The following is a 13,144-nucleotide window of genomic DNA, read 5'->3' as shown; positions in this document are numbered from 1 at the left end:
AACCTGGGCATGCTTAGTCTTGAGAAAAGAAGACTGAAGGTTTGTCTACACTGCAATTAGACACCCATGGCTGGCCTATGCCAGCTGGCTCAGGTTGTGGGACTGTTTCACTGCAGTGTAGATTTCCAGGCTTGGCCTGCAGCCTGAGATCTGGGATCCTCCCACCTCACAGTGTCCTAGAGCCTGACTGTAGCCCAAGCCTACAAATCTACACTGCAGTTAAAATGCCCCTCAGCCTGAGCCTCCTGAGCCCAAGTCAGCTGGCATGGGTCAACTGCGGGCTTTTAATTGCAGATATACCCTCAGGGAAACCTGATAACAGTTTTCAAATATGTTAAGTGCTGTTACAAAGAGAATGGTGATCAGTTGTTCTCTATGTCCACTGAATGTAGGACAAGAAGTAATTGGCTTAATGTGCAGCAAGGGAGATTGAGGTTAGATATTAGGAAAAACTTTCTAACTACAAGGGTAGTTAAGCTCTGGAATAGGCTTCTAAGGGAAGCTGTGGAATCCCCATCACTGGAGGTTGTTAAGAGCAAGTTGGACAAACGCCTCTCACAGATGGTCTAAATATACTTGGTCCTGCCTCAGCACAGGGGGCTGGACTAGATGACCTCTTGAGGTCCCTTCCAGCTCTACATTTGTATGAGTCAATAGGAAAAGTTAATGTGAGCCAACAAAAGGTTTCCTAAAACTTTACAGGACTGCTCTAAGATAATATCTTGACTTAATGTCTTCCCTGAAACTAATCCAGAAAGTACCAGGGAGAAGTTTGTTCTTCCCTGAAGTGAATTTCAAATGTGTGAGAGCTGTTACAAATGGTTCAACGGCCAGAGAGGAAGACAGCCTCTGTCTTGAGAACAGCTTGACCTGATCTCATTGGTGTCCCTTAGTAATGGCCTTCATTTCTGATGGGAATTCAGAGCTATGTTTGCCAAATTCTCTGTGACGTTTTTTTGCATCCTCTTGTCTGTTGAAGGCTACATGTTTAAGGATCTATCCTTTTATTTTCTGTATTTTCTCTACTTTATCTTAAAGTAAAGGGTATCTTGTTCTCAGTGTGTTGCCCACCTGTTTTCAGTTCTGGAGAAGCGGTGACTGGGAAAAGGGGATTAATTGCCAAGTTGCTGGTCTGAGCATATTGAGAACTGCTGGATTAGTTGACGAGCAGTGATGCTGGAACAGTTTTTATAGGGGGAGTGCTGAAGGAGGAAACCATAGATTGTTGTTACTACTTCAAGCCGCAGGGTGTGGCAGCAGCCCTAGTTCCAGCATCCATGCAGACAAGCCCTCCAGAAATTCTCCTGGCATGGTCTAAGGGCAAGCAAGGCACCAAAAGGACCATGGACAAAGTCCCTGATCCTTCAGCCTTTAAAGTCTTTGGCTAAGTCTTTATGGGACTGGGCGCAAGAGAGCAAGAACAGAGAAGTTGTTGACATGCATGCACATGCACAGCCCCAATTCTGTCTTTTGCTGAGTGGCAGAGTTGTGCACTAGGGAGTTTTCTGAAGGCTGGGAGGAAGAAATTCCCCTGAGCGGGCAGTGCAGCAGCAGGAGTTTGCTGCTTCACGGCCAGTCCTACATTGTGAGGGCTGAAGTAGTATTTGCAGCATCTGCCTGCCCTGCGCTGGGGCAGGGGGATGGCCTTTTGTTTTGGTCGTCTCTCAGCCCTATCACCAAATCTCTGCTGCTTGGCAGTGCACAGGGAGCTTCTGTGGAGCAGGGGTCTGGTTAGCACACAGGGAGAGCAACCCCAGCGTGGGCCCCTGCCCCACTCCCTGAGCAGTAGAACCACTCCACTTTTGCTGCTAACAGAGCTCTTCATGTCACAGGAGAGATGTGGCCAGATGTTCCCTATATTGTATTATTAGATTACTGGATTTAATAGCATAAATGTGCACATTCATATAACTGCATCCTTAATATTAATACAGTATTAGGCTTGCACAGTTATAAAAAACAAACTGGGAAATAGAAGTTAAAATTCTTACAGCAACATTAACTCTGTCACATGGCACATGCGTAACCTCACCTATTCCTGTTTTACTGTTAAATGAGCAGCCTAATATAGTGTTGTTAAATATATACCATAAAACAGGAATGCTCAAACTCCCATTTATGCCATAGACTTTGTGTGACCTTGGGCAAGTCACTTAGGTCCAGATCCACAAAGGTATTTAGGCTCCTAACTTTGACTGATTGCAATGGGAGTTAGGAGTCTGAACATTTTTCAGGATCTGGGTCTTAGTCTCTCTGTGTCTCAGTTTCCCATCTGTAAAATGGGAACAGTAGTACTTTATCTACCTCACAGGGTGGTGCGAGGATAAAGACATTAAAGACTGTGAAGAGCTTTGAGATCTACTGATGGAAAGTGTGGGATAAGAGTTAGGTATTATTATTGTTCAACTGAAGAAGTAGTGTACCACACTGAATATTCAAACCCACCTGGCATTCCAACTTCATTTTGATCAGCAGACCAAGAAGGGTTTTTTATTCTGATAAATCAACCTGCATCCCATCTGACTGGCGTGCATCTCACCAATGCTACATGTTCCCACAGTGTGAAAACTGCTGCCACAGAATACACACTAATGAGCAATGGGGCAGAGTGAATATTGCTGGAGGAACCTTGGGCCTGATTCTCCTTCACCCATGTCAGAGTAAATCAGAAATAGTTCTATCAAAGCCAATGCAGTTATACCCACATGTAAGTGATGTGAGAGGAGAATCAGGCCCCTTAAAACATTTGAATTTCCTGGCTTTCTTTATTTTAGTTCAGTGATTTGAATGTCATATGAATGTAGTTTTTTGTTGTTTGCATTTGATTTTAAGAGTGGAAGAACATTCCTGTGCTTAATCAATAACATTACCTTTTCAAGGCTGGGATTTCCAAAGTGGTCTAAGGGCATCAGGTGCCCAATTCCCGTTGTGCGGTGCCCTTATGGCTCTGACGCAGGACTGGGATGTTGTAAAAGAGTTTGGGTCTTCTGCTTAAGATCTTAGCTGTTGCTTACTGAGCAAGCTTAGATGTGGGATTGTTTTTCCACCCAACCGCTTTGTACTTTACCACCAAACCAATTTGTTTTAAAAACTTGTTTGTAGACATAGGCCCAGATTTGTAGGTGTGGCTCCACTCAGTCCTTCAGTGCATAACTGACTTAGGAAACTAGTGCCCAGAGTTTCAAAGCTATTTAGGTGTCTAGGTCCTATTGAAATAAATGGGAGTTAGGTGCCTAAATACCTTTAAAGTTGGGCCCTAGGTCTCACTTTCAAAAGTGACTTAAGTATTGAGGAGTCCTTAAGTCTCATTGAAAGTCAATTAGATTTATGCTCCTAAGTGTTTAAGATGCCTTTGAAAAAAAGACTTAGGCTCCAAGTCAATTAGGCAATGCAATGCAGAGCAGAGCAACACCTAAATACCTTTAAAACTCGGGGGCATGCTCCAGAATGGACACTTCCCCGGGGATGGGGTGGTTATTCCACCACTTGCAGTTTTTAAGTCAAGACTGGATGTTTTCCTAAAAGTTCTGCTCTAGCTCAGACAGCTGTAATGGCCTTGATGCAGGAATTACTGGGTGAAGTTCTATGGCAGAGGTGGGCAAACTACAGCCCGCGGGCCACATGTGGCCCGCGCGTCTGTCCTGTCCAGCCCCTGAGCTCCTGGCCTGGGAGGTTCGCCCCCAGACTCTCCCCTGCTGTTCCCCCCTCCCCCCCGCAGCCTCAGCTCACTGGTCCGCCGGCTCAATGCTCTGGGTGGCGGAGCAGCAAGCTTCAGGGGCAGTGCAGCTGCAGAGCCGCGGCCTGATCCGGTGCTCTGTGCTGAGCAGCGCGGCTGCCTGTCCTGGTGCAAACGCGCCGCCAGCCAGGCGCCAGGTGCTCCAGGCAGTGCGGTAAGGAGGCAGGGAGCGGGTGTGTGTGTGTGTGGGGGGTTGGATAGAGGGCAGGGGAGTTTGGGGGGTGGTCAGGGGCTGGGGGTGTGCATAGGGGTTGTGGTGGTCAGAGGGTGGGGAACAGGGGGGTTGAATGGGAGCAGAGGTCCCTGAAGGAGGCAGTCAGGAAGGGGAGAAGGGGTTGGATGGGGTGGAGGGTCTGGGGGTGGTCAGGGGACAGAGAGCGGGGGGGAATAGATGGGGCTGGGGTCCCTGGGGGGCCGTCAGGGAACGGGGGGGGTTGGATGGGGCAGGAGTCCCAGGGTAGCCATCGGGGGATGAGAAGCGCGGTGGGCAGGTCAGATAGGGGGCGGGGACCGGACCATGCCTGGCTGTTTGGGGAGGCACAGCCTCCCCTAACCGTCCCTCCATACAATTTCAGAAACCTGATGCGGCCCTTAGGTCAAAAAGTTTGCCTGCATCTGTTCTATGGCCTGTGTTATCTAGGAGGTCAGACTAAACCATCATAATGGTCCTTTCTGGCCTTAAAATCTGAGACTCCATATGCTTTCAAAGTTCAGCCATTTTCAGTTCTGTATAGGAAAAATGGTTGATTCATTTTTGGGGAAGGATGGAGAAGTTCCCCTGCTTCTTATTCTCCAGCTTCATATAACTCAACAGTGGCTAAAAGGGCTTCCTTCAAACTTTCACCAAAAAAATTGCCTTTTGTCTGAGATCAAGCATAGAAAATGTCAGTCCAAGACGAACACTTTGGGGCAAGTGAAAGCACAGAGATTACAGATACTGATCTGCAGCCTTAATTATAGCATTTGTACCAAACATATCTTGCATTGTGAAGAGAGATGATAAACACCTGGCTCAGAGTGTGTCAACACTTCCGTTTTAAATCGTATTTGCCAAGCTGAAACTTCTTTGCATTCAACCAAGTGATCAGAGAGCTTACGGATTAATCCTTTTTCAAAGCAGTCAAGGCTAGAGTAAAGTGCATGCTATTTGTGTTGTCGATAAAGAATTATGAAAAGTCTCCTGCAAAAATGCAGGGAGTTTGGCTACCTTAAACTAAGCAATCAGTTCCAACCCTGTTATCTGTGGCCCAGCTGTAAAATAGAAGTTCTAAGCCTAGGTGGGAATAACCTAGGTATACAATTAGTTCTGATGCTTTTTTGAAAAACAAAACATACTTTTGCTTTTGATTTCTGACTTCTATACAAACGTATATTGTTCTAGTACAACCAGACACAAAGCTTCTTTTAAAATCTAAGATTTTGTAGACATTTTAACTATTTAATCTACACTAGTGCCCTATGAGATTTGAGGAAAAATGTTTGAAGATGGTTTGGATATTGTCTAAAATGAAGTTGCTGTGCAGTAATTATGGTGCTTGATGATACTGCTTTGGATCAAGGGATCACTACCTTTGAGCTCAAAGGAGAAGCCATCTCAAAGCCTGTCCTTGAGAGCAGACTCGCTTCTGTTTTCCAGCCTGATCTTTAGGAGCTGGAATATAAGGCACTGGGGACTCTTGTACGCTTTCACTGAGTTTGGATTACTTCCAGGGATCCAGGGGAAGAACTGTGTTTCTTGTTTTCCCATATAGTGTTTTCTTTTTTTGTTTCCCATGCATGTTTATTGGCTTCCCCCCTAACACAGCCCTTGTTTCCCACAGTTTACAGTGTGGCTGCAGATCATCTTCAAATAGAACGTCTTTTTGCGCTTGGGCTGGGTGGTGTTGTACATGTTACCTTCCTTCTGATTTTTTTCTTAATAACATGTCGAGATAAAATATAGCAGAAAGGTAAATTGACAAAAGCAAAGAAAGCCACAGTTTAAAGGTGAAACACAGACTAAGTCATCTTGTTCCTGTCGGTATAACTTAAGGGCTAGAAGATGTTTATGGAACACTTAACTGTGAACGGCCTTGGTTTTATTATTTTCAGTCATATCTGTAATAAATCTGCAGTGTAGTTCTTATGCATGAAGATAAGGAGGGGGGTAGAGAAAAAAAGTGACAAGATTAACCCTCCATCTAATGTCTCTTTGTCCTGTAGTGTTGTCTTCACCATTGAAATTTTTAAAATGAACTGGTGGTATTTTGTGAAACAGTAAGATCAAAGAAAATATGGAGCTTTGAACCTTTGCCTCCTCTAAAAAGAACCATCACAACTTTCCCTTCGTGGGGAAACTCAATTCCATTAGCCCCAGTTCTGCCCTCAGTTGGACACGTGTAAATTCCACTGAAGTTAATGAGTGACACCAGTGTAACGGAATTGGGCTCTGTCATTTGGGCTCAAGTCATTTCATATACTTGGGTTCTCTTTTGTGCAAATGAGAATTGTTGCAAAAACACCTGCCCCCAATGCCACTTTAGTATGTTGGAGAGACAAGGTGAGTGAGATAATAGCTTTTATTGCACTAGCTTCTGTTGGTGAGAGAGACAAGCTTTTGAGCTTACACAGAGCTCTTCCCTTGGGGCAGGGACCTATTACTTTATTTATTTATGGAGTGCAATGCATACCTACCGTATGATGCTATATAAATAACAATATGTGCCAAGGCCTGGGATCTGGTTGCTACTTTGTAACTGCCATGGTGAAAGTACTGTTCTGTCATAAAAAGTCTTATGTGCTCATATGTGACCTGACAACCTGGAATTCAGGACAGAACGCTTGGGCAGTTTCAAGAACCTCAGGCACAATTATTCTCTTATGGTACATATGGACTTTACTGGGAAATTGACTTCGATGAAATCACATCAACATTAGGACATTTAACCGGTTACTGGTTAGCTGCATGAACAGGCTGCAAGAAGAGCACAAATAAACTGTGGGTGGGCAAGGTAATCAGGGTGGTAATCTTGTTGCAAGGGAAAAACAACATTTCCCTGATCTCCTGTGATATCAGGATCTTGATTTAAAGGTTCTGCTTCTCAAGGGAAAAAGAAGTTTTAAACATCTTTAAGTATCCCATGCTATAAACACTTCCTCAGGAGGGAGTGTGCTGTGACCCTCATGTGTGAAACTTACGTGGGTCACTTCCCCTTCCCAAGGCTTAAAAAAATATAAGCTCATTTGGCTCTCCCATGCAGTTCCTGTGATTAAAGTCCTTATTTGCCTTGAGGGACTCATACTGTACTTGCCATTTACAGGTGAATAGATGTTGAATTAAGCCAGTATTGGGCTGACCTTTATATTTCCGTATTATAAGTACACTTTATGCCACATCACCTTTGCTTTAGTTTTTTCATGCTTCTTTGGCTAAAGACTACATAGCATCACACGTGCTAAAAATATTTGCTTCCTGTGGTGCATTGTAGATTGGTAGGCTAAGAGTCATATATTATCCTAGAGTCCCATGGTCATCTTCCATTGCAATCTGTGGACTGAAGGCATAAGCTCCATAGGAATAATTTAGATAGCTGACATTCTTTGTACTCCACCTCAGCTGTTACCTTTTTTTTTTTTTTTTTGCATGCACCTTAACCATAATGTTGCCCAGCCACACCTAACATACACCTTTTGGATAGAGATGTTCGTCGCTATAACACACTTCATTTGGACAGAAACTGTTTCTTTGAGACAGAGGGAGCTGTGATCTAGTGGTCCTGGCGCAGAACTGGGTGTTAGAAATGCTTTTTCCCAAAACTGATACTGACTTCCCCCTGTGGTCTTGTGTAAATCACTGAACATACTCTGCTTTCGTTTCCCTGCTTGTAAAATGGGAACAACAAAAAAAATACTTCACAAGGATGTGATGATGTATAAGTACAAATGCTTGGAAAATAAAATATCCAAAACATTATGGTGTCTTTTCAGACCCTTGGCTTTTGCCCCTTTATTGGTATGGGCCGAGTATAACAATCATGCCCACTTAACCCTTTTGCTGCTGGCATCTACCATAGCAGGACATGGCAACCTGTAATGCACGTGCTGTTAACAGCTCACTGAGGACTTTAGCACCTGGATATTACACAGATTGGTGTTCTATAAAGGCCCGTGAAAAGATTTACTATGTAGATATGGGAGCACATATGGCAAAATGCATCTCCATCTTAGGCAGCACTGAAATGGTTAAAGGAGTAGCACTTAAAATAATCAACTTTTAGTGCTCCAGTCACAAAAACAAAACAGAAAATTTAACTGGTAAAGGAAGGTTGTTAAGATTGCCAGAAAATGTAACTATCCAGTGACTTTTTGATGTTTTTGTCAAACTATATTTTATAAATTAGCAGAGCCATCCTAAAAATAAAGGTCTCTTAAAGAAATGAATCTCTTAAAGAACAGTTTTGGTGTAAAACTGGATGGACAGGAATGGTGTCCCTAGCCTCTGTTGCCAGAAGCTGGGAATGAGCGACAGGGTGCATATGCACTCAAGAATTAGTGTTTGTAGTTCAGTGGCACTTAAAGATCACTTGATGATTGGTGATTACCTGTTTTGTTCATTCCCTCTGGGGCACCTGGCATTGGCCACTGTCAAGATACTAGGCTAGATGGATCTTTGGTCTGACCCAGCAAGCCGTTCTTATGTTATGTTCTAAAAAGTAAACATCCAGGCATACTCTTGAAAAATTGTGCAGAATATACTAGGGATGAAACCATCAGAGTTCTATAGAAGCTACACTAAAAACCCATATAATGTAATAGAAAATAATCTCTTTCTAGAGTTTTTTAAACTGTCCTTTAAAATTCTGTAACTGAAATAGAATTTTGCATGGGATGGTCCAAAAAGCCTATAGGAATGTCCTCATTTTAATTAAATTCTATAGAACTTTTCCATAAGGTGCATATGCACTCAAGAATTAGTGTTTGTAGTTCAGTGGCACTTAAAGATCCCAATCAGGACCAGGACTCTGTTGTTCAAGGCAACACATGAACATAGAGAGAAACACCTATATGGCCTTAAAGTTGAATTGAACAGCTTATGATGAGCCAAGTTTAAGATTTAAGGTTTCTCCCACAACACAACCACTTGCAGATTACAGCGCTCTGCAGACAGCTGCAGGGTATGCCAAGGTAACATCAGCGGGCATAGGATCAGGCCCATTATGTTGTAGGAGAAACATGGATCATTGGTCTGTGGTCTTGTGTGGTAAGCAAAGGAGGAAATAACCCCCCCCCCCATTTTATTTGAAATTATAATTATCTGTATTTTTAAAGTGCATACACATATTTTCTGCTAAGGAAAAATTCATCCCAGTGCAAAGAGCTTGTTTAAGGCTCTCCATACTATTTTGTACCCTTAATGGGTGATTCTTGTGTATCACACAAGGGGCCTGCATGCAGATGTGAATTCAACCATTAGCAATTTAGGAGTGAATCATAGAATATCAGGGTTGGAAGGGACCTCAGAAGGTCATCTAGTCCAACCCCCTGCTCAAAGCAGGATCAATCCCCAATTTTTGCCCCAGATCCCTGAATGGCCCCCTCAAGGATTGAAATCACAACCCAGGCTTTAGCAGGCCAGTGCTCAAACCACTGAGCTATCCCTCCTCTCTGTGTTTGTAAGGCTTTTCTGTTTGCCTTTTAACAGGTTTACACTGGATCATCTTTTGACTAGCTTAATTCTCTGCAGTTCTGCACTGCTAGACTTGGATTGATGCAGACCTCTTGGAGAGAGCACCATAGACTCCCTGCATGTGGTGCTGGGAGTCAGCCAAAAGCAGTTCCTGATTCTACGAGCTCAGTTATACTTTTGAAACAAAGGGATTTTTTTTCTTTATGGAACAGTGCTCCTCTGGGAAGGATCTGAGCTATGGTTCCCAGGAGGGTAAAAATCTACTTGAGAACTAATCTGTATAATTGTTTGTGTCATCCATTTAAGAACGTGAAGTGAGTTTACTTCATGCAAATGATACTGATATTAAATAATTAGTTTCTCTGCCAGCTACAGATTAGTTGTTGTGAAGACTGTCACTTTATATTTCTTTTAGATGAATTAATTCTACAGAATTTGAATAAGACAGAAAAGTTATGATGGAATCATAATTTAACATCTCTGGTTAAGTTTTTGTTGCTGAGTAGGGGATTTAGATGCACAGCTCCCATGATAAAATAGTAATGTTGTGCCTATAACTTACTAGTCACCTTTGAAAGTCTCTGCTTGGAACAGTAACAGTGGGTAGAGCCCTGCATGGATACCAAATTTATATTCGCAGATGCGGATATCCGCGGCTATAAAGCGGATAGCCGAGGAGCTGCAGGGCTTTACCAGGAATGGCAACAGCGAAAGCAGCTGCACATCTGGTCACTGCTCGCAGAAGCCAGCACCCCACACAAGCAACTACTCCAGCATTGCTGTACTGCCCCCAGCCCTGCCCAATGGGGTGGGCACCAGGCTCAGTGGCTTGCACGCTACTGGACTAGCTCGACCAGGGACAGCTGTTGCTGAGCCCAGGGTTGGATTAATCTTTTGTGGGCCCGGCGCCAAACTTATTTGTGGGCCCCCATGGAGGGAATGGAGCATGGCACATGGAGGTCAGTCCCCAGAGCGAGGGGCCAGTCAGGGGCAATGTGGCATGGCATGGCATGGCAGGGGCAGCCCTGCTCTGCCCAGCCCAGTGCAAGGGCACTATTTACAAACTGGCAGTTGCCAGACACATAGTGGCCCACCCGTCCCTGTGCTGCCAGCATGCCCCTTCCCCTCAGGGGGCAGGCCCATGCCGCGACACACAGCCCCCCAACCCCATATCCTCCCGACTCCCTATGGCCAGAGCCCCCGCCGCCCCACTATGCCCAGCGCCCCCCCAGGCCCCTCCCACAAATGCATAGCTCCGTGCACAATACCCACCCCTGCTTAGCACCCCCCTGCCCACAGCCACACCACAACTTCCCAGCACCCCCCACACAACCCCCACTCCCTAATGCCCCAACATACACATCTTCCTTGCCCCCTCATAGCCCAGCACCCCCACTGCAAGAAACCCACTCCCCCATGCCCTCCCTCCCAGCCACACTCACTTGCCCTGCTGGGAGGTAACTGTGTCTGCCAGGCTGAGCGGCAGTGCAACCTGGTCCCGGGGCGGGGAATCGCTCTGGTCCCTCGGGAGTGGTGTGATCAGCCAGGCACGTGCCTGCCCTGGCCGGGCTCCCTCAAGACGCACTTCCCTTGGAGGGACCCAGCCAAGCTCCTTGCACTGTCCCCTTCCCCCCGCCACACTCTGAGACTGGCCAGGCTTCTGCACTAGTCCCAGGCAGCTCAGCTCCGGGGAGACAGGTGGGGCCCTACAGGTGGTGGGAAGCAGAGACTGCCTGGAGCCAGAAGTGCGCTGGGGTTCGGTAGCGGGCAGAGAGGAGCGGGGGAGGTGGGGCCGAGGAGGCAGCTGGCGGACAGGCCAAGAGGAGCAAGTGGTGGGCGGGAGGACCCAGAGGGGTCTCGGGGCACAGTGCAAGCGGAGCAGGCCAGGGCCCCTTCTGAGCATGGGCCCGGCTCCATGGAGCCACTGGAGCCATTGTAAACCTGGGACTGGCTGCGCCTGGCGCCCACCCCATTGGGCGGGGTTGGGGGCAGTACAGCCACACCAGAGGACCTGCCTGCGTGTGTGAGGTGCTGGCTCCTGCGAGTGGCAGCCGGACATGTGGCAGCTTTCACTGCTGCCATTCCTGGTGAAGTCCTGCAGCTCCTTGGATATCTGCTTTATATCTGTGGGTATCCGCATCCAAGGATATAAATTTGGTATCCATGCAGTGGTCTAACAGTGGGGATGTCTACACTGTAGTAAAAAACCTGCGGCACTGAATATCAGAGTCTGGGGCTTGGGCTGCAGGGCTAAAAATTGCAGTGTTGACATTCAGGCTCAGATTGGAGCCTGGGCTTTGAAACCCACTTTCCTTGTGAGGTTTCAGAACCTGGGATCCAGCCTGAGCCTGAACATTTGTGCTGTAATTTTTAGCCCTGCAGACAAAGCCCTGCGACCCCGAGTCAGCTGATCTGGGCTGCTGTGTCTGTGTCAAAGGTCTTTTATTGCAGGGTAGATGAAACTGTTTTACTTACTGGGTACAAGTTAAAAAGCAGAAAATCTATCTCAGAGACTTTTGGGAATACATAGTGGTTATTCAGAAATTGTCAAGTATTTATATATTGCCAGAAGCAAGTTAAGTGCTTTACAAATAAGTGGGAGGACAGTGTTTCTGGCACAGTTGAAGTAAGATTTCAGAATAATTGGCATGCTTCTTGGGAGTCTCAGAAAGGATTGGGAAGTTCTGAACTGACAGGGAGACTTGAGCAACTAGTAACAGTAGTAGTATTCCTTGTTGAGATGCACTGATGGATGAATAAGAGAAGTTTGAATTACTCCATCTTCTGCTTTACCGGCTATGTGGAAGGAGAATGCCAGTGCCCAGGGTTGTTAACTTGCCTAAATTCCCTTACCAATTCAAAAATGAGACAATGATATTTCAGACTCTGACATAATATAGCACTGCATCGCACTGTTAGTTCCAAATATTAAAATACATCACTTAATAATTGTTTTTCATACCACCTCTACAGGAACAAAAATTGATTGGGGGAAGTAAATAAAAGAGCCAGGTAGTAGGGCAAGGGTCAAAGCAAAATGTTTTTTCATTTAAACCTGGATCTCCACTAAATTCTTCGTAGGTTTGTCTTTCTTTCTTTCTTTCTTTCTTCCCTCCCTCCCTCCCTCCCTCCCAGATTTTGGCTTAGCCAAAATAGTAAACTGGTAACACCATCTCTGGCTGCATTCTTTGCATGTGGCCTACAAACAATTAACACTGCCTCAGTTTCCCTGTCTGTAAAATGGGGATAAATGATGCTGACCTTCTTTGTAAAACATTTTGAATTCTACCAATGAAAGAGCTACACAGAAGATAGGTGTTATTATTATTTATTACTACTATTATTAAAAAAATACAAAGCAGATTGGGGTTATAGCCGAGTTCCCTCCAAACTCCCACTTTTAGTGAGCACAAACCACTCACTGTGGGAAATATGTGATCCTTCTTTAAAGTGCTGACCCTAAGGAGAGTCTGCTTACATACAGCTGAGAGGTAATGAGAAGTGAGTGCTCCTCTGAGTAGCCTCTGAACCTGTGCTGGGAGTAACCCCCCAGAACCGAAGCTGCTGTCTAGCTTGGATGTGGCCTTGTAGTAGGAGCAGTATACAGCAGGGGTGAGGGGACCTCCTCTAGAGCACAAGTTCACTACACCTGCCCTTATAGATTTATTTAACCTTTTCCCTTTTGTCCCTGTTCACTCTCTGATGTAGGATTTCCCCTCCCCGCCACGAAACTATTTTAAATT

The 13,144-nt window shown here is 45.5% G+C and overlaps 1 protein-coding gene and 1 long non-coding RNA gene across 4 annotated transcripts in view; one reads left to right on the top strand and one right to left on the bottom strand.

The window, feature by feature from the left end:
* RAMP3 (receptor activity modifying protein 3) overlaps positions 1-13,144 on the top strand; it is a 101,506-nt gene that overhangs the window by 6,870 nt on the left and 81,492 nt on the right. The window lies entirely within an intron of this gene.
* LOC142071134 (uncharacterized) overlaps positions 1-13,144 on the bottom strand; it is a 29,306-nt gene that overhangs the window by 15,376 nt on the left and 786 nt on the right. The gene's annotated exons all lie outside the window — the stretch shown is intronic.

This window comes from Caretta caretta, chromosome 2 (genome assembly GCF_965140235.1).
Source record: "Caretta caretta isolate rCarCar2 chromosome 2, rCarCar1.hap1, whole genome shotgun sequence".
Lineage (NCBI taxonomy): Eukaryota > Metazoa > Chordata > Testudines > Cheloniidae > Caretta > Caretta caretta.
Note: the sequence above shows the minus strand (reverse complement) of the source record. Positions and strands in the feature narration are given on the sequence as shown.